General features: G+C 43.1%; 1 protein-coding gene and 21 non-coding genes across 22 annotated transcripts in view; 13 read left to right on the top strand and 9 right to left on the bottom strand.

The window, feature by feature from the left end:
• LOC128524461 (nuclear factor 7, brain-like) overlaps positions 1–25,403 on the top strand; it is a 561,325-nt gene that overhangs the window by 335,449 nt on the left and 200,473 nt on the right. The window lies entirely within an intron of this gene.
• trnat-agu (transfer RNA threonine (anticodon AGU)) lies at positions 878–951 on the bottom strand. Its single transcript has one exon. It is a non-coding gene; the product is annotated as a tRNA-Thr (tRNA).
• trnas-aga (transfer RNA serine (anticodon AGA)) lies at positions 2,289–2,370 on the top strand. The gene has a single exon. It is a non-coding gene; the product is annotated as a tRNA-Ser (tRNA).
• Positions 2,665–2,747, top strand: trnal-cag (transfer RNA leucine (anticodon CAG)). Its single transcript has one exon. It is a non-coding gene; the product is annotated as a tRNA-Leu (tRNA).
• On the bottom strand, positions 3,558–3,631 carry trnat-agu (transfer RNA threonine (anticodon AGU)). The gene has a single exon. It is a non-coding gene; the product is annotated as a tRNA-Thr (tRNA).
• trnas-aga (transfer RNA serine (anticodon AGA)) lies at positions 4,968–5,049 on the top strand. The gene has a single exon. It is a non-coding gene; the product is annotated as a tRNA-Ser (tRNA).
• Positions 5,344–5,426, top strand: trnal-cag (transfer RNA leucine (anticodon CAG)). Its single transcript has one exon. It is a non-coding gene; the product is annotated as a tRNA-Leu (tRNA).
• trnat-agu (transfer RNA threonine (anticodon AGU)) lies at positions 6,237–6,310 on the bottom strand. Its single transcript has one exon. It is a non-coding gene; the product is annotated as a tRNA-Thr (tRNA).
• Positions 7,735–7,824, bottom strand: trnar-ucu (transfer RNA arginine (anticodon UCU)). Its single transcript is given in 2 exon segments — positions 7,735–7,770; positions 7,788–7,824. It is a non-coding gene; the product is annotated as a tRNA-Arg (tRNA).
• On the top strand, positions 9,178–9,258 carry trnas-aga (transfer RNA serine (anticodon AGA)). The gene has a single exon. It is a non-coding gene; the product is annotated as a tRNA-Ser (tRNA).
• trnas-aga (transfer RNA serine (anticodon AGA)) lies at positions 11,666–11,747 on the top strand. The gene has a single exon. It is a non-coding gene; the product is annotated as a tRNA-Ser (tRNA).
• On the bottom strand, positions 12,762–12,835 carry trnat-ugu (transfer RNA threonine (anticodon UGU)). Its single transcript has one exon. It is a non-coding gene; the product is annotated as a tRNA-Thr (tRNA).
• trnar-ucu (transfer RNA arginine (anticodon UCU)) lies at positions 13,496–13,585 on the bottom strand. Its single transcript is given in 2 exon segments — positions 13,496–13,531; positions 13,549–13,585. It is a non-coding gene; the product is annotated as a tRNA-Arg (tRNA).
• On the top strand, positions 14,939–15,020 carry trnas-aga (transfer RNA serine (anticodon AGA)). The gene has a single exon. It is a non-coding gene; the product is annotated as a tRNA-Ser (tRNA).
• Positions 15,315–15,397, top strand: trnal-cag (transfer RNA leucine (anticodon CAG)). The gene has a single exon. It is a non-coding gene; the product is annotated as a tRNA-Leu (tRNA).
• trnat-agu (transfer RNA threonine (anticodon AGU)) lies at positions 16,208–16,281 on the bottom strand. The gene has a single exon. It is a non-coding gene; the product is annotated as a tRNA-Thr (tRNA).
• On the top strand, positions 19,159–19,240 carry trnas-aga (transfer RNA serine (anticodon AGA)). The gene has a single exon. It is a non-coding gene; the product is annotated as a tRNA-Ser (tRNA).
• trnal-cag (transfer RNA leucine (anticodon CAG)) lies at positions 19,535–19,617 on the top strand. Its single transcript has one exon. It is a non-coding gene; the product is annotated as a tRNA-Leu (tRNA).
• trnat-agu (transfer RNA threonine (anticodon AGU)) lies at positions 20,428–20,501 on the bottom strand. Its single transcript has one exon. It is a non-coding gene; the product is annotated as a tRNA-Thr (tRNA).
• Positions 23,370–23,451, top strand: trnas-aga (transfer RNA serine (anticodon AGA)). Its single transcript has one exon. It is a non-coding gene; the product is annotated as a tRNA-Ser (tRNA).
• trnal-cag (transfer RNA leucine (anticodon CAG)) lies at positions 23,746–23,828 on the top strand. Its single transcript has one exon. It is a non-coding gene; the product is annotated as a tRNA-Leu (tRNA).
• trnat-agu (transfer RNA threonine (anticodon AGU)) lies at positions 24,639–24,712 on the bottom strand. The gene has a single exon. It is a non-coding gene; the product is annotated as a tRNA-Thr (tRNA).

The following is a 25,403-nucleotide window of genomic DNA, read 5'->3' as shown; positions in this document are numbered from 1 at the left end:
AATAAGCTGCTGCTTTGGTGGAGAAATCCTGTCACCCCTTCCCAACGTTGATCTGTCACTTCTGACAAGAGCCCCTTCTCTTTGTTGCATTTAGGAAATCATGTATGGATCTGCATCAATAACCTTGACCTCTCACAGCATAGCTTTGCTTGCTAGCGAAGAAGTTGGCACTTTTCTTCATCAAGCGCTTGCTTCTTCAATTTTTTGGACGATGTAGACATGGTTGTGTTGTTGAGGCAAAGCCCGAGGCAGGGTGCCAAAATCAAGGCTACAGGTTCTGAGCTGAACTTCCTTTTCATGCATGCTGAAAAATTCTTTTGAGATGTCCCAGCGCATGTTTGATTGGTGAAGTCAAGGAATCAGCTTCTATTTGACAATTGGGTATGAAAAGTTATCATTGTTCATGATACATAGGTTCATTTCATCTTTCTGTCTGTATTTTGCAGCATTGCCCATAGATGGTTGGAGAGGTTGCTCTCTAAACTGCTTTCCTGTTTTGCTAAGGTAAAACGTCTACTCTGGATCAGACAAAGACATCCACATCGGATCGTAGTAGCTTTCAGCAACTTATCACTGTATGCTTTCTTAGAAAATGGGCACAAGCGAGCTTTCAGTAATGTAATTTTATGTATACATACACATATATTTATATATATTGAAGTGCAGTGTGTAGTGCAATCTTGGGCAATTGGGCCATGTACAATTTGCAATATAGCTAATGACCTACGGATACACAAGATCGGACTGTAAACTTGGCTAATCAGAAAGCTTGTGCATTGTGTGACCTTAACCCATTTAATGGTCAGACATAAAGCAAAGATTTCCCTTTTCCACAGAAACCAGTCTGACCTGCATAGCAACAGAGGTGCACAGTGAGAGGCACTGCTGGGATTCGAACCCAGGATCTCCTGTTTACTAGACAGGCACTTTAACCAACTAAGCCACAGCGCCACAACCAAACCTTAGCCTCTTGCATATACTCTCGCGTATCTGAGATGCTCCAGCACAGGAACTTGACTATCAAGCTAAGATTGTCTCCACTGGCATGCAGCATGATAGGACCATGAATGAAGTCCCACAGTGCTATACCATGCTTCACAGAGCAGGCCAAAACTGCCAGTCATGGTGTTTCGACTCAGGTTGTTCCAAGTTCATTGCAGGCAAAGATCATGCCTGTTGCAGTAGATTTCAGGCTTGCAGAAATAAACAAACTTCAAACACACTGTATGTTATATATTTGCAACTGGCATACAGTTTACAGCAAAAAAAAAAAAATATATATATATATATATATATATATATATATATATATATATATATACTAGCTTATTGACAGCCATTGTCCTCATTTAAATGTAACCAAATGTCAACATCAGGCAAATGTTCCACGGCTACTCAGAAAATGATTCAATTCTTGCAAATCAAAATGCCAGTTTTCATTCACTTCTGTGGGAGGAATAGAGCTACCTTGCTTGACACCATGGACAGGTGTCTACCTCTGGAAAACACATGAAAACTGAGCAGAAATCCTGGCTGAAAGCAAGATACCCTGCCACAACCTGAGACCACAAGCACTTAAGCCTTGAGTTCCTCATGCAGTTTAATGACCGGATCATAATGTTGACAGCAGTTGTGCTAGGGATACACAAGATAGGACTCTAATCTTGGCTAATCAGAAAGCTTGTGCATTGTGTGACTTTAACCCATGAGCTGTTAACGGTCAGACATGAAGCAAAGATTTCATTTCCTCCACTGAAACCAGTCTGATCTGCATAGCAACAGAAGTGCCCCTCAAGAGGCATTGCTGGGATTTAAATGCTCCTGTTCACCTCTCCTGGGATCTCCTGTTTACTAGACGTCTCTGCACATGGTTGTGTTGTTGAGGCAAAGCACTGAGCTGAACTTCATTTTCACAGATACTGAAAAATTCTTTTGAGATGTTCCACCGCATGTTTGAATGCAGAAGTCAAGGAATCAGCTTCTGGATGATGATGGGGTATGAAAAGTTGTCTTGTTTCTGATTTATAGGATTATTTCATCTTTCTCACTGTATTTTGCAGCATGTATGGTTGCAGAGGCTGCTCTCTAAACTGCTTTGCTGTTTTTCTAAGGTAAAACGTGAACGTGGTTCCTGTCTGAAGCCTAAAAATCCTGAACTTAAGCCAACCGATACACTTGCGTGTATTGGAAAGATCTAGCGCTTGCTTTGGGGAGGAGGTCAAGTCATGAAATCAGACGTGGCAAAAGTCTATTCAACCACGGGCCCACACTATGTAAGCACACGCGGTGTAGTCGTGGCCGAGTGGTTAAGGCGATGGACTAGAAATCCATTGGGATCTCCCTGCGCAGGTTTGAATCCTGCCGATTACGTCTGTTATATTGCGCAAGAAAGACATGTTGCAACTCATTGTGTTGTGGCTGTGATTTGTAACAAATTTCCTCATGCCCTTAAGAGTTGGTGATTTGCTGAAGACATAATGGTGACATCCTGCCCCCTTTCCATCCTCAATAGCTGCTGCTTTGGTGGAGAAATCCTGTCACCCCTTCCCAACGTTGATCTGTCTTCCAATGACAAGCTGCCTCATAGACATCCGATCGGTTATATGAGTGCGTGGCCAGCGACCTGTAATCCGTGCAAGACGTGACCGTTCTAGAGCCCGCCGTGTCAGGTTGGCCGAGCGGTCTAAGGCGCTGCGTTCAGGTCGCAGTCTCCCCTGGAGGCGTGGGTTCGAATCCCACTTCTGACAAGGGCCCCTTCTCTTTGTTGCATTTAGGAAATCATGTATGGATCTGCATCAATAACCTTGACCTCTCACAGCATAGCTTTGCTTGCTAGCGAAGAAGTTGGCACTTTTCTTCATCAAGCGCTTGCTTCTTCAATTTTTTGGACGATGTAGACATGGTTGTGTTGTTGAGGCAAAGCCCGGAGCAGGGTGCCAAAATCAAGGCTACAGGTTCTGAGCTGTACTTCCTTTTCACGCATGCTGAAAAATTCTTTTGAGATGTCCCAGCACATGTTTGATTGGTGAAGTCAAGGAATCAGCTTCTATTTGACAATTGGGTATGAAAAGTTATCATTGTTCATGATACATAGGTTCATTTCATCTTTCTGTCTGTATTTTGCAGCATTGCCCATAGATGGTTGGAGAGGTTGCTCTCTAAACTGCTTTCCTGTTTTGCTAAGGTAAAACGTCTACTCTGGATCAGACAAAGACATCCACATCGGATCGTAGTAGCTTTCAGCAACTTATCACTGTATGCTTTCTTAGAAAATGGGCACAAGCGAGCTTTCAGTAATGTAATTTTATGTATACATACACATATATTTATATATATTGAAGTGCAGTGTGTAGTGCAATCTTGGGCAATTGGGCCATGTACAATTTGCAATATAGCTAATGACCTACGGATACACAAGATCGGACTGTAAACTTGGCTAATCAGAAAGCTTGTGCATTGTGTGACCTTAACCCATTTAATGGTCAGACATAAAGCAAAGATTTCCTTTTTCCACAGAAACCAGTCTGACCTGCATAGCAACAGAGGTGCACAGTGAGAGGCACTGCTGGGATTCGAACCCAGGATCTCCTGTTTACTAGACAGGCACTTTAACCAACTAAGCCACAGCGCCACAACCAAACCTTAGCCTCTTGCATATACTCTCGCGTATCTGAGATGCTCCAGCACAGGAACTTGACTATCAAGCTAAGATTGTCTCCACTGGCATGCAGCATGATAGGACCATGAATGAAGTCCCACAGTGCTATACCATGCTTCACAGAGCACGCCAAAACTGCCAGTCATGGTGTTTCGACTCAGGTTGTTCCAAGTTCATTGCAGGCAAAGATCATGCCTGTTGCAGTAGATTTCAGGCTTGCAAAAATAAACAAATTTCAAACACACTGTATGTTATATATTTGCAACTGGCATACAGTTTACAGCAAAAAAAAAAAAAAAAAAAAAAAAAAAAAATATATATATATATATATATATATATATACTAGCTTATTGACAGCCATTGTCCTCATTTAAATGTAACCAAATGTCAACATCAGGCAAATGTTCCACGGCTACTCAGAAAATGATTCAATTCTTGCAAATCAAAATGCCAGTTTTCATTCACTTCTGTGGGAGGAATAGAGCTACCTTGCTTGACACCATGGACAGGTGTCTACCTCTGGAAAACACATGAAAACTGAGCAGAAATCCTGGCTGAAAGCAAGATACCCTGCCACAACCTGAGACCACAAGCACTTAAGCCTTGAGTTCCTCATGCAGTTTAATGACCGGATCATAATGTTGACAGCAGTTGTGCTAGGGATACACAAGATAGGACTCTAATCTTGGCTAATCAGAAAGCTTGTGCATTGTGTGACTTTAACCCATGAGCTGTTAACGGTCAGACATGAAGCAAAGATTTCATTTCCTCCACTGAAACCAGTCTGATCTGCATAGCAACAGAAGTGCCCCTCAAGAGGCATTGCTGGGATTTAAATGCTCCTGTTCACCTCTCCTGGGATCTCCTGTTTACTAGACGTCTCTGCACATGGTTGTGTTGTTGAGGCAAAGCACTGAGCTGAACTTCATTTTCACAGATACTGAAAAATTCTTTTGAGATGTTCCACCGCATGTTTGAATGCAGAAGTCAAGGAATCAGCTTCTGGATGATGATGGGGTATGAAAAGTTGTCTTGTTTCTGATTTATAGGATTATTTCATCTTTCTCACTGTATTTTGCAGCATGTATGGTTGCAGAGGCTGCTCTCTAAACTGCTTTGCTGTTTTTCTAAGGTAAAACGTGAACGTGGTTCCTGTCTGAAGCCTAAAAATCCTGAACTTAAGCCAACCGATACACTTGCGTGTATTGGAAAGATCTAGCGCTTGCTTTGGGGAGGAGGTCAAGTCATGAAATCAGACGTGGCAAAAGTCTATTCAACCACGGGCCCACACTATGTAAGCACACGCGGTGTAGTCGTGGCCGAGTGGTTAAGGCGATGGACTAGAAATCCATTGGGATCTCCCTGCGCAGGTTTGAATCCTGCCGATTACGTCTGTTATATTGCGCAAGAAAGACATGTTGCAACTCATTGTGTTGTGGCTGTGATTTGTAACAAATTTCCTCATGCCCTTAAGAGTTGGTGATTTGCTGAAGACATAATGGTGACATCCTGCCCCCTTTTCATCCTCAATAGCTGCTGCTTTGGTGGAGAAATCCTGTCACCCCTTCCCAACGTTGATCTGTCTTCCAATGACAAGCTGCCTCATAGACATCCGATCGGTTATATGAGTGCGTGGCCAGCGACCTGTAATCCGTGCAAGACGTGACCGTTCTAGAGCCCGCCGTGTCAGGTTGGCCGAGCGGTCTAAGGCGCTGCGTTCAGGTCGCAGTCTCCCCTGGAGGCGTGGGTTCGAATCCCACTTCTGACAAGGGCCCCTTCTCTTTGTTGCATTTAGGAAATCATGTATGGATCTGCATCAATAACCTTGACCTCTCACAGCATAGCTTTGCTTGCTAGCGAAGAAGTTGGCACTTTTCTTCATCAAGCGCTTGCTTCTTCAATTTTTTGGACGATGTAGACATGGTTGTGTTGTTGAGGCAAAGCCCGGAGCAGGGTGCCAAAATCAAGGCTACAGGTTCTGAGCTGTACTTCCTTTTCACGCATGCTGAAAAATTCTTTTGAGATGTCCCAGCACATGTTTGATTGGTGAAGTCAAGGAATCAGCTTCTATTTGACAATTGGGTATGAAAAGTTATCATTGTTCATGATACATAGGTTCATTTCATCTTTCTGTCTGTATTTTGCAGCATTGCCCATAGATGGTTGGAGAGGTTGCTCTCTAAACTGCTTTCCTGTTTTGCTAAGGTAAAACGTCTACTCTGGATCAGACAAAGACATCCACATCGGATCGTAGTAGCTTTCAGCAACTTATCACTGTATGCTTTCTTAGAAAATGGGCACAAGCGAGCTTTCAGTAATGTAATTTTATGTATACATACACATATATTTATATATATTGAAGTGCAGTGTGTAGTGCAATCTTGGGCAATTGGGCCATGTACAATTTGCAATATAGCTAATGACCTACGGATACACAAGATCGGACTGTAAACTTGGCTAATCAGAAAGCTTGTGCATTGTGTGACCTTAACCCATTTAATGGTCAGACATAAAGCAAAGATTTCCTTTTTCCACAGAAACCAGTCTGACCTGCATAGCAACAGAGGTGCACAGTGAGAGGCACTGCTGGGATTCGAACCCAGGATCTCCTGTTTACTAGACAGGCACTTTAACCAACTAAGCCACAGCGCCACAACCAAACCTTAGCCTCTTGCATATACTCTCGCGTATCTGAGATGCTCCAGCACAGGAACTTGACTATCAAGCTAAGATTGTCTCCACTGGCATGCAGCATGATAGGACCATGAATGAAGACCCACAGTGCTATACCATGCTTCACAGAGCACGCCAAAACTGCCAGTCATGGTGTTTCGACTCAGGTTGTTCCAAGTTCATTGCAGGCAAAGATCATGCCTGTTGCAGTAGATTTCAGGCTTGCAAAAATAAACAAACTTCAAACACACTGTATGTTATATATTTGCAACTGGCATACAGTTTACAGCAAAAAAAAAAAAAAAAAAAAATATATATATATATATATATATATATATATATATATATGCTTATTGACAGCCATTGTCCTCATTTAAATGTAACCAAATGTCAACATCAGGCAAATGTTCCACGGCTACTCAGAAAATGATTCAATTCTTGCAAATCAAAATGCCAGTTTTCATTCACTTCTGTGGGAGGAATAGAGCTACCTTGCTTGACACCATGGACAGGTGTCTACCTCTGGAAAACACATGAAAACTGAGCAGAAATCCTGGCTGAAAGCAAGATACCCTGCCACAACCTGAGACCACAAGCACTTAAGCCTTGAGTTCCTCATGCAGTTGGACCCAGACCTTGTCTGGTGTACCAAGAGATGAAACTCACAACAGGCACTGCTGGGATTTGAACCCAGGATCTCCTGTTTACAAGACAGGTGCTTTCACCAGCTAAGCCACAGTGCCAATGGCCTGCGCGGCACCTTAGGCATGACCCAGCACTTTTAACCGAGACTCTCCTGGCCAAGACGTAATCTGATTGCAATGCTAATATTTCCTCCATCCGCATGCAAACCTCGCTGAGCTCGTAAGACGAGTACTCAACCAGCGATGCCATGCAAATGCTTTGATGTTTGTTTGCACATCCTAACTTTGATTTCGGCTTGAAAAGATCCCAAAACGGGTGAAAATCCTTAAGAAAATGTCAAGTTTTAGATCTGTAAATGGCACACAAGCCACAGCAAACAAAAGGTTATGGCTGATCTCCAGCCATAGTCCTAACAAGCATATCACAACAGTCAGGGGGGAGGAATTAAAATCCACATGCCATGCACATCTAAAAGCAAGCAAGCGTTCATCAGATTGCTGCTGTGGACTTTGGCTCTTTGTCCCATAAGGATTGCGTGAATCAATGTCGTAACCTTTTGTTGAAGCTGGAGTTGAGCTGAGGGCTTGATTTGGGACAAATGGGCGGAAACATGTGGAAAACAATGATATTTCTTAAAATCAGCTGACAAGTCATTCAATCAAATATGGCACATAGGAAAGTGCATCTTGAACAGGGATTCCTGACCAAAGATTTCATTTTAGACATGGTGTGTGGATAAAAAGAAGGTAACAAGTTAGTGACTCTGGTGGGACTCGAACCCACAACCTTTGAATAGCTCCACAGCTGAGTCTAGAAGTCCAATGCGCTATCCATTGCGCCACAGAGCCAACCAGGGTGTTTTTTTTCAGGCTCTCCAAGATTCATGGATGCTCGAGTTCATTGGGCAAATGCTTTTCTGTTGCTACTAATCAAATTCCACCAAATGCAAACAACTATGGCAGGTGCTGATCCCACAAGCTGTCAACAGCGTCCACAGAATGCCTTGATTTCACCATGGAATTTGCCACAGATCCCTGTCTGACTTGCAAAGTTATTCAACTCTGGCTGTAAGAAAGGCAAGAAAGGGATAGCTTTCGCACCAACAGATGATTGTTGCAGTAGACACTGCTTGGATAGCACTGTAGCATGGAGACCTCAACATATACACACTGGAGTAAGCGCTAGATAACATATTAAATAAGGTATCTCCTCATCACCCATAGATTAAACGTTTTGTGGTATAAGGTCCTACAAATCCGAGACATCATGTTACCACACGAATGACGATTTGGCAGCAGCATTATTCTGTTGCGTTTCTGTGAATGAGCCTCATACACTTGATTTGATGCTTGCAAAGGTCCCCAACAGCTGAATAATCGCAACCACAGGTCAAATTATATGTCAGAAGAAGGCAGCCAAACCAATGCAAATGCAAGAAATTATCTGCTCTAGTCATCGTCCTAACAGACAAATGTTTAAAGGTGTGGTAAAAAGAATTGCAGTCGCAATGTAGCTAATGACCGGATCATAATGTTGACAGGAGTTGTGCTAGGGATACACAAGATAGGACTCTAATCTTGGCTAATCAGAAAGCTTGTGCATTGTGTGACTTTAACCCATGAGCTGTTAACGGTCAGACATGAAGCAAAGATTTCGTTTCCTCCACTGAAACCAGTCTGATCTGCATAGCAACAGAAGTGCCCCTCAAGAGGCATTGCTGGGATTTAAATGCTCCTGTTCACCTCTCCTGGGATCTCCTGTTTACTAGACGTCTCTGCACATGGTTGTGTTGTTGAGGCAAAGCACTGAGCTGAACTTCATTTTCACAGATACTGAAAAATTCTTTTGAGATGTTCCACCGCATGTTTGAATGCAGAAGTCAAGGAATCAGCTTCTGGATGATGATGGGGTATGAAAAGTTGTCTTGTTTATGATTTATAGGATTATTTCATCTTTCTCACTGTATTTTGCAGCATGTATGGTTGCAGAGGCTGCTCTCTAAACTGCTTTGCTGTTTTTCTAAGGTAAAACGTGAACGTGGTTCCTGTCTGAAGCCTAAAAATCCTGAACTTAAGCCAACCGATACACTTGTGTGTATTGGAAAGATCTAGCGCTTGCTTTGGGGAGGAGGTCAAGTCATGAAATCAGACGTGGCAAAAGTCTATTCAACCACGGGCCCACACTATGTAAGCACACGCGGTGTAGTCGTGGCCGAGTGGTTAAGGCGATGGACTAGAAATCCATTGGGGTCTCCCCGCGCAGGTTGAATCCTGCCGATTACGTCTGTTATATTGCGCAAGAAAGACATGTTGCAACTCATTGTGTTGTGGCTGTGATTTGTAACAAATTTCCTCATGCCCTTAAGAGTTGGTGATTTGTTGAAGACATAATGGTGACATCCTGCCCTCTTTTCATCCTCAATAAGCTGCTGCTTTGGTGGAGAAATCCTGTCACCCCTTCCCAACGTTGATCTGTCACTTCTGACAAGAGCCCCTTCTCTTTGTTGCATTTAGGAAATCATGTATGGATCTGCATCAATAACCTTAACCTCTCACAGCATAGCTTTGCTTGCTAGCGAAGAAGTTGGCACTTTTCTTCATCAAGCGCTTGCTTCTTCAATTTTTTGGACGATGTAGACATGGTTGTGTTGTTGAGGCAAAGCCCGGAGCAGGGTGCCAAAATCAAGGCTACAGGTTCTGAGCTGAACTTCCTTTTCACGCATGCTGAAAAATTCTTTTGAGATGTCCCAGCACATGTTTGATTGGTGAAGTCAAGGAATCAGCTTCTATTTGACAATTGGGTATGAAAAGTTATCATTGTTCATGATACATAGGTTCATTTCATCTTTCTGTCTGTATTTTGCAGCATTGCCCATAGATGGTTGGAGAGGTTGCTCTCTAAACTGCTTTCCTGTTTTGCTAAGGTAAAACGTCTACTCTGGATCAGACAAAGACATCCACATCGGATCGTAGTAGCTTTCAGCAACTTATCACTGTATGCTTTCTTAGAAAATGGGCACAAGCGAGCTTTCAGTAATGTAATTTTATGTATACATACACATATATTTATATATATTGAAGTGCAGTGTGTAGTGCAATCTTGGGCAATTGGGCCATGTACAATTTGCAATATAGCTAATGACCTACGGATACACAAGATCGGACTGTAAACTTGGCTAATCAGAAAGCTTGTGCATTGTGTGACCTTAACCCATTTAATGGTCAGACATAAAGCAAAGATTTCCTTTTTCCACAGAAACCAGTCTGACCTGCATAGCAACAGAGGTGCACAGTGAGAGGCACTGCTGGGATTCAAACCCAGGATCTCCTGTTTACTAGACAGGCACTTTAACCAACTAAGCCACAGCGCCACAACCAAACCTTAGCCTCTTGCATATACTCTCGCATATCTGAGATGCTCCAGCACAGGAACTTGACTATCAAGCTAAGATTGTCTCCACTGGCATGCAGCATGATAGGACCATGAATGAAGTCCCACAGTGCTATACCATGCTTCACAGAGCACGCCAAAACTGCCAGTCATGGTGTTTCGACTCAGGTTGTTCCAAGTTCATTGCAGGCAAAGATCATGCCTGTTGCAGTAGATTTCAGCCTTGCAAAAATAAACAAACTTCAAACACACTGTATGTTATATATTTGCAACTGGCATACAGTTTACAGCAAAAAAAAAAAAAAAAATATATATATATATATATATATATACTAGCTTATTGACAGCCATTGTCCTCATTTAAATGTAACCAAATGTCAACATCAGGCAAATGTTCCACGGCTACTCAGAAAATGATTCAATTCTTGCAAATCAAAATGCCAGTTTTCATTCACTTCTGTGGGAGGAATAGAGCTACCTTGCTTGACACCATGGACAGGTGTCTACCTCTGGAAAACACATGAAAACTGAGCAGAAATCCTGGCTGAAAGCAAGATACCCTGCCACAACCTGAGACCACAAGCACTTAAGCCTTGAGTTCCTCATGCAGTTTAATGACCGGATCATAATGTTGACAGCAGTTGTGCTAGGGATACACAAGATAGGACTCTAATCTTGGCTAATCAGAAAGCTTGTGCATTGTGTGACTTTAACCCATGAGCTGTTAACGGTCAGACATGAAGCAAAGATTTCATTTCCTCCACTGAAACCAGTCTGATCTGCATAGCAACAGAAGTGCCCCTCAAGAGGCATTGCTGGGATTTAAATGCTCCTGTTCACCTCTCCTGGGATCTCCTGTTTACTAGACGTCTCTGCACATGGTTGTGTTGTTGAGGCAAAGCACTGAGCTGAACTTCATTTTCACAGATACTGAAAAATTCTTTTGAGATGTTCCACCGCATGTTTGAATGCAGAAGTCAAGGAATCAGCTTCTGGATGATGATGGGGTATGAAAAGTTGTCTTGTTTATGATTTATAGGATTATTTCATCTTTCTCACTGTATTTTGCAGCATGTATGGTTGCAGAGGCTGCTCTCTAAACTGCTTTGCTGTTTTTCTAAGGTAAAACGTGAACGTGGTTCCTGTCTGAAGCCTAAAAATCCTGAACTTAAGCCAACCGATACACTTGCGTGTATTGGAAAGATCTAGCGCTTGCTTTGGGGAGGAGGTCAAGTCATGAAATCAGACGTGGCAAAAGTCTATTCAACCACGGGCCCACACTATGTAAGCACACGCGGTGTAGTCGTGGCCGAGTGGTTAAGGCGATGGACTAGAAATCCATTGGGGTCTCCCCGCGCAGGTTCGAATCCTGCCGATTACGTCTGTTATATTGCGCAAGAAAGACATGTTGCAACTCATTGTGTTGTGGCTGTGATTTGTAACAAATTTCCTCATGCCCTTAAGAGTTGGTGATTTGCTGAAGACATAATGGTGACATCCTGCCTCCTTTTCATCCTCAATAAGCTGCTGCTTTGGTGGAGAAATCCTGTCACCCCTTCCCAACGTTGATCTGTCACTTCTGACAAGAGCCCCTTCTCTTTGTTGCATTTAGGAAATCATGTATGGATCTGCATCAATAACCTTGACCTCTCACAGCATAGCTTTGCTTGCTAGCGAAGAAGTTGGCACTTTTCTTCATCAAGCGCTTGCTTCTTCAATTTTTTGGACGATGTAGACATGGTTGTGTTGTTGAGGCAAAGCCCGAGGCAGGGTGCCAAAATCAAGGCTACAGGTTCTGAGCTGAACTTCCTTTTCACGCATGCTGAAAAATTCTTTTGAGATGTCCCAGCGCATGTTTGATTGGTGAAGTCAAGGAATCAGCTTCTATTTGACAATTGGGTATGAAAAGTTATCATTGTTCATGATACATAGGTTCATTTCATCTTTCTGTCTGTATTTTGCAGCATTGCCCATAGATGGTTGGAGAGGTTGCTCTCTAAACTGCTTTCCTGTTTTGCTAAGGTAAAACGTCTACTCTGGATCAGACAAAGACATCCACATCGGATCGTAGTAGCTTTCAGCAACTTATCACTGTATGCTTTCTTAGAAAATGGGCACAAGCGAGCTTTCAGTAATGTAATTTTATGTATACATACACATATATTTATATATATTGAAGTGCAGTGTGTAGTGCAATCTTGGGCAATTGGGCCATGTACAATTTGCAATATAGCTAATGACCTACGGATACACAAGATCGGACTGTAAACTTGGCTAATCAGAAAGCTTGTGCATTGTGTGACCTTAACCCATTTAATGGTCAGACATAAAGCAAAGATTTCCTTTTTCCACAGAAACCAGTCTGACCTGCATAGCAACAGAGGTGCACAGTGAGAGGCACTGCTGGGATTCGAACCCAGGATCTCCTGTTTACAAGACAGGTGCTTTCACCAGCTAAGCCACAGTGCCAATGGCCTGCGCGGCACCTTAGGCATGACCCAGCACTTTTAACCGAGACTCTCCTGGCCAAGACGTAATCTGATTGCAATGCTAATATTTCCTCCATCCGCATGCAAACCTCGCTGAGCTCGTAAGACGAGTACTCAACCAGCGATGCCATGCAAATGCTTTGATGTTTGTTTGCACATCCTAACTTTGATTTCGGCTTGAAAAGATCCCAAAACGGGTGAAAATCCTTAAGAAAATGTCAAGTTTTAGATCTGTAAATGGCACACAAGCCACAGCAAACAAAAGGTTATGGCTGATCTCCAGCCATAGTCCTAACAAGCATATCACAACAGTCAGGGGGGAGGAATTAAAATCCACATGCCATGCACATCTAAAAGCAAGCAAGCGTTCATCAGATTGCTGCTGTGGACTTTGGCTCTTTGTCCCATAAGGATTGCGTGAATCAATGTCGTAACCTTTTGTTGAAGCTGGAGTTGAGCTGAGGGCTTGATTTGGGACAAATGGGCGGAAACATGTGGAAAACAATGATATTTCTTAAAATCAGCTGACAAGTCATTCAATCAAATATGGCACATAGGAAAGTGCATCTTGAACAGGGATTCCTGACCAAAGATTTCATTTTAGACATGGTGTGTGGATAAAAAGAAGGTAACAAGTTAGTGACTCTGGTGGGACTCGAACCCACAACATTTGAATAGCTCCACAGCTGAGTCTAGAAGTCCAATGCGCTATCCATTGCGCCACAGAGCCAACCAGGGTGTTTTTTTTCAGGCTCTCCAAGATTCATGGATGCTCGAGTTCATTGGGCAGATGCTTTTCTGTTGCTACTAATCAAATTCCACCAAATGCAAACAACTATGGCAGGTGCTGATCCCACAAGCTGTCAACAGCGTCCACAGAATGCCTTGATTTCACCATGGAATTTGTTACAGATCCCTGTCTGACTTGCAAAGTTATTCAACTCTGGCTGTAAGAAAGGCAAGAAAGGGATAGCTTTCGCACCAACAGATGATTGTTGCAGTAGACACTGCTTGGATAGCACTGTAGCATGGAGACCTCAACATATACACACTGGAGTAAGCGCTAGATAACATATTAAATAAGGTATCTCCTCATCATCCATAGATTAAACGTTTTGTGGTATAAGGTCCTACAAATCCGAGACATCATGTTACCACACGAATGACGATTTGGCAGCAGCATTATTCTGTTGCGTTTCTGTGAATGAGCCTCATACACTTGATTTGATGCTTGCAAAGGTCCCCAACAGCTGAATAATCGCAACCACAGGTCAAATTATATGTCAGAAGAAGGCAGCCAAACCAATGCAAATGCAAGAAATTATCTGCTCTAGTCATCGTCCTAACAGACAAATGTTTAAAGGTGTGGTGAAAAGAATTGCAGTCGCAATGTAGCTAATGACCGGATCATAATGTTGACAGCAGTTGTGCTAGGGATACACAAGATAGGACTCTAATCTTGGCTAATCAGAAAGCTTGTGCATTGTGTGACTTTAACCCATGAGCTGTTAACGGTCAGACATGAAGCAAAGATTTCATTTCCTCCACTGAAACCAGTCTGATCTGCATAGCAACAGAAGTGCCCCTCAAGAGGCATTGCTGGGATTTAAATGCTCCTGTTCACCTCTCCTGGGATCTCCTGTTTACTAGACGTCTCTGCACATGGTTGTGTTGTTGAGGCAAAGCACTGAGCTGAACTTCATTTTCACAGATACTGAAAAATTCTTTTGAGATGTTCCACCGCATGTTTGAATGCAGAAGTCAAGGAATCAGCTTCTGGATGATGATGGGGTATGAAAAGTTGTCTTGTTTATGATTTATAGGATTATTTCATCTTTCTCACTGTATTTTGCAGCATGTATGGTTGCAGAGGCTGCTCTCTAAACTGCTTTGCTGTTTTTCTAAGGTAAAACGTGAACGTGGTTCCTGTCTGAAGCCTAAAAATCCTGAACTTAAGCCAAACGATACACTTGCGTGTATTGGAAAGATCTAGCGCTTGCTTTGGGGAGGAGGTCAAGTCATGAAATCAGACGTGGCAAAAGTCTATTCAACCACGGGCCCACACTATGTAAGCACACGCGGTGTAGTCGTGGCCGAGTGGTTAAGGCGATGGACTAGAAATCCATTGGGGTCTCCCCGCGCAGGTTCGAATCCTGCCGATTACGTCTGTTATATTGCGCAAGAAAGACATGTTGCAACTCATTGTGTTGTGGCTGTGATTTGTAACAAATTTCCTCATGCCCTTAAGAGTTGGTGATTTGCTGAAGACATAATGGTGACATCCTGCCCCCTTTCCATCCTCAATAGCTGCTGCTTTGGTGGAGAAATCCTGTCACCCCTTCCCAACGTTGATCTGTCTTCCAATGACAAGCTGCCTCATAGACATCCGATCGGTTATATGAGTGGGTGGCCAGCGACCTGTAATCCGTGCAAGACGTGACCTTTCTAGAGGCCGCCGTGTCAGGATGGCCGAGCGGTCTAAGGCGCTGCGTTCAGGTCGCAGTCTCCCCTGGAGGCGTGGGTTCGAATCCCACTTCTGACAAGAGGCCCTTTTCTTTGTTGCATTTAGGAAATCATGTATGGATCTGCATCAATAACCTTGACCTCTCACAGCATAGCTTTGCTTGCTAGCGAAGAAGTTGGCACTTTTCTTCATCAAGCGCTTGCTTCTTCAATTTTTTGGACGATGTAGACATGGTTGTGTTGTTGAGGCAAAGCCCGGAGCAGGGTGCCAAAATCAAGGCTACAGGTTCTGAGCTGAACTTCCTTTTCACGCATGCTGAAAAATTCTTTTGAGATGTCCCAGCACATGTTTGATTGGTGAAGTCAAGGAATCAGCTTCTATTTGACAATTGGGTATGAAAAGTTATCATTGTTCATGATACATAGGTTCATTTCATCTTTCTGTCTGTATTTTGCAGCATTGCCCATAGATGGTTGGAGAGGTTGCTCTCTAAACTGCTTTCCTGTTTTGCTAAGGTAAAACGTCTACTCTGGATCAGACAAAGACATCCACATCGGATCGTAGTAGCTTTCAGCAACTTATCACTGTATGCTTTCTTAGAAAATGGGCACAAGCGAGCTTTCAGTAATGTAATTTTATGTATACATACACATATATTTATATATATTGAAGTGCAGTGTGTAGTGCAATCTTGGGCAATTGGGCCATGTACAATTTGCAATATAGCTAATGACCTACGGATACACAAGATCGGACTGTAAACTTGGCTAATCAGAAAGCTTGTGCATTGTGTGACCTTAACCCATTTAATGGTCAGACATAAAGCAAAGATTTCCTTTTTCCACAGAAACCAGTCTGACCTGCATAGCAACAGAGGTGCACAGGGAGAGGCACTGCTGGGATTCGAACCCAGGATCTCCTGTTTACTAGACAGGCACTTTAACCAACTAAGCCACAGCGCCACAACCAAACCTTAGCCTCTCGCATATACTCTCGCGTACCTGAGATGCTCCAGCACAGGAACTTGACTATCAAGCTAAGATTGTCTGCACTGGCATGCAGCATGATAGGACCATGAATGAAGTCCCACAGTGCTATACCATGCTTCACAGAGCACGCCAAAACTGCCAGTCATGGTGTTTCGACTCAGGTTGTTCCAAGTTCATTGCAGGCAAAGATCATGCCTGTTGCAGTAGATTTCAGGCTTGCAAAAATAAACAAACTTCAAACACACTGTATGTTATATATCTGCAACTGGCATACAGTTTACAGCAAAAAAAAAATAATAAAAAAAAATAATAATATATATATATATATATATATATATATATATATACTAGCTTATTGACAGCCATTGTCCTCATTTAAATGTAACCAAATGTCAACATCAGGCAAATGTTCCACGGCTACTCAGAAAATGATTCAATTCTTGCAAATCAAAATGCCAGTTTTCATTCACTTCTGTGGGAGGAATAGAGCTACCTTGCTTGACACCATGGACAGGTGTCTACCTCTGGAAAACACATGAAAACTGAGCAGAAATCCTGGCTGAAAGCAAGATACCCTGCCACAACCTGAGAACACAAGCACTTAAGCCTTGAGTTCCTCATGCAGTTGGACCCAGACCTTGTCTGGTGTACCAAGAGATGAAACTCACAACAGGCACTGCTGGGATTTGAACCCAGGATCTCCTGTTTACAAGACAGGTGCTTTCACCAGCTAAGCCACAGTGCCAATGGCCTGCGCGGCACCTTAGGCATGACCCAGCACTTTTAACCGAGACTCTCCTGGCCAAGACGTAATCTGATTGCAATGCTAATATTTCCTCCATCCGCATGCAAACCTCGCTGAGCTCGTAAGACGAGTACTCAACCAGCGATGCCATGCAAATGCTTTGATGTTTGTTTGCACATCCTAACTTTGATTTCGGCTTGATAAGATCCCAAAACGGGTGAAAATCCTTAAGAAAATGTCAAGTTTTAGATCTGTAAATGGCACACAAGCCACAGCAAACAAAAGGTTATGGCTGATCTCCAGCCATAGTCCTAACAAGCATATCACAACAGTCAGGGGGGAGGAATTAAAATCCACATGCCATGCACATCTAGAAGCAAGCAAGCGTTCATCAGATTGCTGCTGTGGACTCTGGCTCTTTGTCCCATAAGGATTGCGTGAATCAATGTCGTAACCTTTTGTTGAAGCTGGAGTTGAGCTGAGGGCTTGATTTGGGACAAATGGGCGGAAACATGTGGAAAACAATGATATTTCTTAAATTCAGCTGACAAGTCATTCAATCAAATATGGCACATAGGAAAGTGCATCTTGAACAGGGATTCCTTACCAAAGATTTCATTTTAGACATGGTGTGTGGATAAAAAGAAGGTAACAAGTTAGTGTCTCTGGCGGGGCATCGAACCCGCAACCTTTGAATAGCTCCACAGCTGAGTCCAGAAGTCCAACACGCTATCCATTGCATCACAGAGCCAACAAGGGTGTTTTTTTTCAGGCTCTCTAAGATTCATGGATGCTCGAGTTCATTGGGCAGATGCTTTTCTGTTGTTACTAATCAAATTCCACCAAATGCAAACAACTATGGCAGGTGCTGATCCCACAAGCTGTCAACAGCGTCCACAGAATGCCTTGATTTCACCATGGAATTTGCCACAGATCCCTGTCTGACTTGCAAAGTTATTCAACTCTGGCTGTAAGAAAGGCAAGAAAGGGATAGCTTTCGCACCAACAGATGATTGTTGCAGTAGACACTGCTTGGATAGCACTGTAGCATGGAGACCTCAACATATACACACTGGAGTAAGCGCTAGATAACATATTAAATAAGGTATCTCCTCATCACCCATAGATTAAACGTTTTGTGGTATAAGGTCCTACAAATCCGAGACATCATGTTACCACACGAATGACGATTTGGCAGCAGCATTATTCTGTTGCGTTTCTGTGAATGAGCCTCATACACTTGATTTGATGCTTGCAAAGGTCCCCAACAGCTGAATAATCGCAACCACAGGTCAAATTATATGTCAGAAGAAGGCAGCCAAACCAATGCAAATGCAAGAAATTATCTGCTCTAGTCATCGTCCTAACAGACAAATGTTTAAAGGTGTGGTAAAAAGAATTGCAGTCGCAATGTAGCTAATGACCGGATCATAATGTTGACAGCAGTTGTGCTAGGAATACACAAGATAGGACTCTAATCTTGGCTAATCAGAAAGCTTGTGCATTGTGTGACTTTAACCCATGAGCTGTTAAGGGTCAGACATGAAGCAAAGATTTCATTTCCTCCACTGAAACCAGTCTGATCTGCATAGCAACAGAAGTGCCCCTCAAGAGGCATTGCTGGGATTTAAATGCTCCTGTTCACCTCTCCTGGGATCTCCTGTTTACTAGACATCTCTGCACATGGTTGTGTTGTTGAGGCAAAGCACTGAGCTGAACTTCATTTTCACAGATACTGAAAAATTCTTTTGAGATGTTCCACCGCATGTTTGAATGCAGAAGTCAAGGAATCAGCTTCTGGATGATGATGGGGTATGAAAAGTTGTCTTGTTTATGATTTATAGGATTATTTCATCTTTCTCACTGTATTTTGCAGCATGTATGGTTGCAGAGGCTGCTCTCTAAACTGCTTTGCTGTTTTTCTAACGTAAAACGTGAACGTTGGGTTCTGTCTGAAGCCTAAAAATCCTGAACGTAAGCCAACCGATACACTTGCGTGTATTGGAAAGATCTAGCGCTTGCTTTGGGTAGGAGGTCAAGTCATGAAATCAGACGTGGCAAAAGTCTATTCAACCACGGGCCCACACTATGTAAGCACACGCAGTGTAGTCGTGGCCGAGTGGTTAAGGCGATGGACTAGAAATCCATTGGGGTCTCCCCGCGCAGGTTCGAATCCTGCCGATTATGTCTGTTATATTGCGCAAGAAAGACATGTTGCAACTCATTGTGTTGTGGCTGTGATTTGTAACAAATTTCCTCATGCCCTTAAGAGTTGGTGATTTGCTGAGGACATAATGGTGACATCCTGCCCCCTTTTCATCCTCAATAGCTGCTGCTTTGGTGGAGAAATCCTGTCACCCCTTCCCAACGTTGATCTGTCTTCCAATGACAAGCTGCCTCATAGACATCCGATCGGTTATATGAGTGCGTGGCCAGCGACCTGTAATCCGTGCAAGACGTGACCTTTCTAGAGGCCGCCGTGTCAGGATGGCCGAGCGGTCTAAGGCGCTGCGTTCAGGTCGCAGTCTCCCCTGGAGGCGTGGGTTCGAATCCCACTTCTGACAAGAGGCCCTTTTCTTTGTTGCATTTAGGAAATCATGTATGGATCTGCATCAATAACCTTGACCTCTCACAGCATAGCTTTGCTTGCTAGCGAAGAAGTTGGCACTTTTCTTCATCAAGCGCTTGCTTCTTCAATTTTTTGGACGATGTAGACATGGTTGTGTTGTTGAGGCAAAGCCCGGAGCAGGGTGCCAAAATCAAGGCTACAGGTTCTGAGCTGAACTTCCTTTTCACGCATGCTGAAAAATTCTTTTGAGATGTCCCAGCACATGTTTGATTGGTGAAGTCAAGGAATCAGCTTCTATTTGACAATTGGGTATGAAAAGTTATCATTGTTCATGATACATAGGTTCATTTCATCTTTCTGTCTGTATTTTGCAGCATTGCCCATAGATGGTTGGAGAGGTTGCTCTCTAAACTGCTTTCCTGTTTTGCTAAGGTAAAACGTCTACTCTGGATCAGACAAAGACATCCACATCGGATCGTAGTAGCTTTCAGCAACTTATCACTGTATGCTTTCTTAGAAAATGGGCACAAGCGAGCTTTCAGTAATGTAATTTTATGTATACATACACATATATTTATATATATTGAAGTGCAGTGTGTAGTGCAATCTTGGGCAATTGGGCCATGTACAATTTGCAATATAGCTAATGACCTACGGATACACAAGATCGGACTGTAAACTTGGCTAATCAGAAAGCTTGTGCATTGTGTGACCTTAACCCATTTAATGGTCAGACATAAAGCAAAGATTTCCTTTTTCCACAGAAACCAGTCTGACCTGCATAGCAACAGAGGTGCACAGGGAGAGGCACTGCTGGGATTCGAACCCAGGATCTCCTGTTTACTAGACAGGCACTTTAACCAACTAAGCCACAGCGCCACAACCAAACCTTAGCCTCTCGCATATACTCTCGCGTACCTGAGATGCTCCAGCACAGGAACTTGACTATCAAGCTAAGATTGTCTGCACTGGCATGCAGCATGATAGGACCATGAATGAAGTCCCACAGTGCTATACCATGCTTCACAGAGCACGCCAAAACTGCCAGTCATGGTGTTTCGACTCAGGTTGTTCCAAGTTCATTGCAGGCAAAGATCATGCCTGTTGCAGTAGATTTCAGGCTTGCAAAAATAAACAAACTTCAAACACACTGTATGTTATATATCTGCAACTGGCATACAGTTTACAGCAAAAAAAAAATAATAAAAAAAAATAATAATATATATATATATATATATATATATACTAGCTTATTGACAGCCATTGTCCTCATTTAAATGTAACCAAATGTCAACATCAGGCAAATGTTCCACGGCTACTCAGAAAATGATTCAATTCTTGAAAATCAAAATGCCAGTTTTCATTCACTTCTGTGGGAGGAATAGAGCTACCTTGCTTGACACCATGGACAGGTGTCTACCTCTGGAAAACACATGAAAACTGAGCAGAAATCCTGGCTGAAAGCAAGATACCCTGCCACAACCTGAGAACACAAGCACTTAAGCCTTGAGTTCCTCATGCAGTTGGACCCAGACCTTGTCTGGTGTACCAAGAGATGAAACTCACAACAGGCACTGCTGGGATTTGAACCCAGGATCTCCTGTTTACAAGACAGGTGCTTTCACCAGCTAAGCCACAGTGCCAATGGCCTGCGCGGCACCTTAGGCATGACCCAGCACTTTTAACCGAGACTCTCCTGGCCAAGACGTAATCTGATTGCAATGCTAATATTTCCTCCATCCGCATGCAAACCTCGCTGAGCTCGTAAGACGAGTACTCAACCAGCGATGCCATGCAAATGCTTTGATGTTTGTTTGCACATCCTAACTTTGATTTCGGCTTGATAAGATCCCAAAACGGGTGAAAATCCTTAAGAAAATGTCAAGTTTTAGATCTGTAAATGGCACACAAGCCACAGCAAACAAAAGGTTATGGCTGATCTCCAGCCATAGTCCTAACAAGCATATCACAACAGTCAGGGGGGAGGAATTAAAATCCACATGCCATGCACATCTAGAAGCAAGCAAGCGTTCATCAGATTGCTGCTGTGGACTCTGGCTCTTTGTCCCATAAGGATTGCGTGAATCAATGTCGTAACCTTTTGTTGAAGCTGGAGTTGAGCTGAGGGCTTGATTTGGGACAAATGGGCGGAAACATGTGGAAAACAATGATATTTCTTAAATTCAGCTGACAAGTCATTCAATCAAATATGGCACATAGGAAAGTGCATCTTGAACAGGGATTCTTACCAAAGATTTCATTTTAGACATGGTGTGTGGATAAAAAGAAGGTAACAAGTTAGTGTCTCTGGCGGGGCATCGAACCCGCAACCTTTGAATAGCTCCACAGCTGAGTCCAGAAGTCCAACACGCTATCCATTGCATCACAGAGCCAACAAGGGTGTTTTTTTTCAGGCTCTCTAAGATTCATGGATGCTCGAGTTCATTGGGCAGATGCTTTTCTGTTGTTACTAATCAAATTCCACCAAATGCAAACAACTATGGCAGGTGCTGATCCCACAAGCTGTCAACAGCGTCCACAGAATGCCTTGATTTCACCATGGAATTTGCCACAGATCCCTGTCTGACTTGCAAAGTTATTCAACTCTGGCTGTAAGAAAGGCAAGAAAGGGATAGCTTTCGCACCAACAGATGATTGTTGCAGTAGACACTGCTTGGATAGCACTGTAGCATGGAGACCTCAACATATACACACTGGAGTAAGCGCTAGATAACATATTAAATAAGGTATCTCCTCATCACCCATAGATTAAACGTTTTGTGGTATAAGGTCCTACAAATCCGAGACATCATGTTACCACACGAATGACGATTTGGCAGCAGCATTATTCTGTTGCGTTTCTGTGAATGAGCCTCATACACTTGATTTGATGCTTGCAAAGGTCCCCAACAGCTGAATAATCGCAACCACAGGTCAAATTATATGTCAGAAGAAGGCAGCCAAACCAATGCAAATGCAAGAAATTATCTGCTCTAGTCATCGTCCTAACAGACAAATGTTTAAAGGTGTGGTAAAAAGAATTGCAGTCGCAATGTAGCTAATGACCGGATCATAATGTTGACAGCAGTTGTGCTAGGAATACACAAGATAGGACTCTAATCTTGGCTAATCAGAAAGCTTGTGCATTGTGTGACTTTAACCCATGAGCTGTTAAGGGTCAGACATGAAGCAAAGATTTCATTTCCTCCACTGAAACCAGTCTGATCTGCATAGCAACAGAAGTGCCCCTCAAGAGGCATTGCTGGGATTTAAATGCTCCTGTTCACCTCTCCTGGGATCTCCTGTTTACTAGACATCTCTGCACATGGTTGTGTTGTTGAGGCAAAGCACTGAGCTGAACTTCATTTTCACAGATACTGAAAAATTCTTTTGAGATGTTCCACCGCATGTTTGAATGCAGAAGTCAAGGAATCAGCTTCTGGATGATGATGGGGTATGAAAAGTTGTCTTGTTTATGATTTATAGGATTATTTCATCTTTCTCACTGTATTTTGCAGCATGTATGGTTGCAGAGGCTGCTCTCTAAACTGCTTTGCTGTTTTTCTAACGTAAAACGTGAACGTTGGGTTCTGTCTGAAGCCTAAAAATCCTGAACTTAAGCCAACCGATACACTTGCGTGTATTGGAAAGATCTAGCGCTTGCTTTGGGTAGGAGGTCAAGTCATGAAATCAGACGTGGCAAAAGTCTATTCAACCACGGGCCCACACTATGTAAGCACACGCAGTGTAGTCGTGGCCGAGTGGTTAAGGCGATGGACTAGAAATCCATTGGGGTCTCCCCGCGCAGGTTCGAATCCTGCCGATTACGTCTGTTATATTGCGCAAGAAAGACATGTTGCAACTCATTGTGTTGTGGCTGTGATTTGTAACAAATTTCCTCATGCCCTTAAGAGTTGGTGATTTGCTGAGGACATAATGGTGACATCCTGCCCCCTTTTCATCCTCAATAGCTGCTGCTTTGGTGGAGAAATCCTGTCACCCCTTCCCAACGTTGATCTGTCTTCCAATGACAAGCTGCCTCATAGACATCCGATCGGTTATATGAGTGCGTGGCCAGCGACCTGTAATCCGTGCAAGACGTGACCTTTCTAGAGGCCGCCGTGTCAGGATGGCCGAGCGGTCTAAGGCGCTGCGTTCAGGTCGCAGTCTCCCCTGGAGGCGTGGGTTCGAATCCCACTTCTGACAAGAGGCCCTTTTCTTTGTTGCATTTAGGAAATCATGTATGGATCTGCATCAATAACCTTGACCTCTCACAGCATAGCTTTGCTTGCTAGCGAAGAAGTTGGCACTTTTCTTCATCAAGCGCTTGCTTCTTCAATTTTTTGGACGATGTAGACATGGTTGTGTTGTTGAGGCAAAGCCCGGAGCAGGGTGCCAAAATCAAGGCTACAGGTTCTGAGCTGAACTTCCTTTTCACGCATGCTGAAAAATTCTTTTGAGATGTCCCAGCACATGTTTGATTGGTGAAGTCAAGGAATCAGCTTCTATTTGACAATTGGGTATGAAAAGTTATCATTGTTCATGATACATAGGTTCATTTCATCTTTCTGTCTGTATTTTGCAGCATTGCCCATAGATGTTTGGAGAGGTTGCTCTCTAAACTGCTTTCCTGTTTTGCTAAGGTAAAACGTCTACTCTGGATCAGACAAAGACATCCACATCGGATCGTAGTAGCTTTCAGCAACTTATCACTGTATGCTTTCTTAGAAAATGGGCACAAGCGAGCTTTCAGTAATGTAATTTTATGCATACATACACATATATTTATATATATTGAAGTGCAGTGTGTAGTGCAATCTTGGGCAATTGGGCCATGTACAATTTGCAATATAGCTAATGACCTACGGATACACAAGATCGGACTGTAAACTTGGCTAATCAGAAAGCTTGTGCATTGTGTGACCTTAACCCATTTAATGGTCAGACATAAAGCAAAGATTTCCTTTTTCCACAGAAACCAGTCTGACCTGCATAGCAACAGAGGTGCACAGTGAGAGGCACTGCTGGGATTCGAACCCAGGATCTCCTGTTTACTAGACAGGCACTTTAACCAACTAAGCCACAGCGCCACAACCAAACCTTAGCCTCTCGCATATACTCTCGCGTACCTGAGATGCTCCAGCACAGGAACTTGACTATCAAGCTAAGATTGTCTGCACTGGCATGCAGCATGATAGGACCATGAATGAAGTCCCACAGTGCTATACCATGCTTCACAGAGCACGCCAAAACTGCCAGTCATGGTGTTTCGACTCAGGTTGTTCCAAGTTCATTGCAGGCAAAGATCATGCCTGTTGCAGTAGATTTCAGGCTTGCAAAAATAAACAAACTTCAAACACACTGTATGTTATATATCTGCAACTGGCATACAGTTTACAGCAAAAAAAAAATAATAAAAAAAAATAATTATATATATATATATATATATATATATATATATATATACTAGCTTATTGACAGCCATTGTCCTCATTTAAATGTAACCAAATGTCAACATCAGGCAAATGTTCCACGGCTACTCAGAAAATGATTCATTTCTTGCAAATCAAAATGCCAGTTTTCATTCACTTCTGTGGGAGGAATAGAGCTACCTTGCTTGACACCATGGACAGGTGTCTACCTCTGGAAAACACATGAAAACTGAGCAGAAATCCTGGCTGAAAGCAAGATACCCTGCCACAACCTGAGAACACAAGCACTTAAGCCTTGAGTTCCTCATGCAGTTGGACCCAGACCTTGTCTGGTGTACCAAGAGATGAA

This window comes from Clarias gariepinus, chromosome 5, assembly GCF_024256425.1.
Source record: "Clarias gariepinus isolate MV-2021 ecotype Netherlands chromosome 5, CGAR_prim_01v2, whole genome shotgun sequence".
Taxonomy (NCBI): domain Eukaryota; kingdom Metazoa; phylum Chordata; class Actinopteri; order Siluriformes; family Clariidae; genus Clarias; species Clarias gariepinus.
Note: the sequence above shows the minus strand (reverse complement) of the source record. Positions and strands in the feature narration are given on the sequence as shown.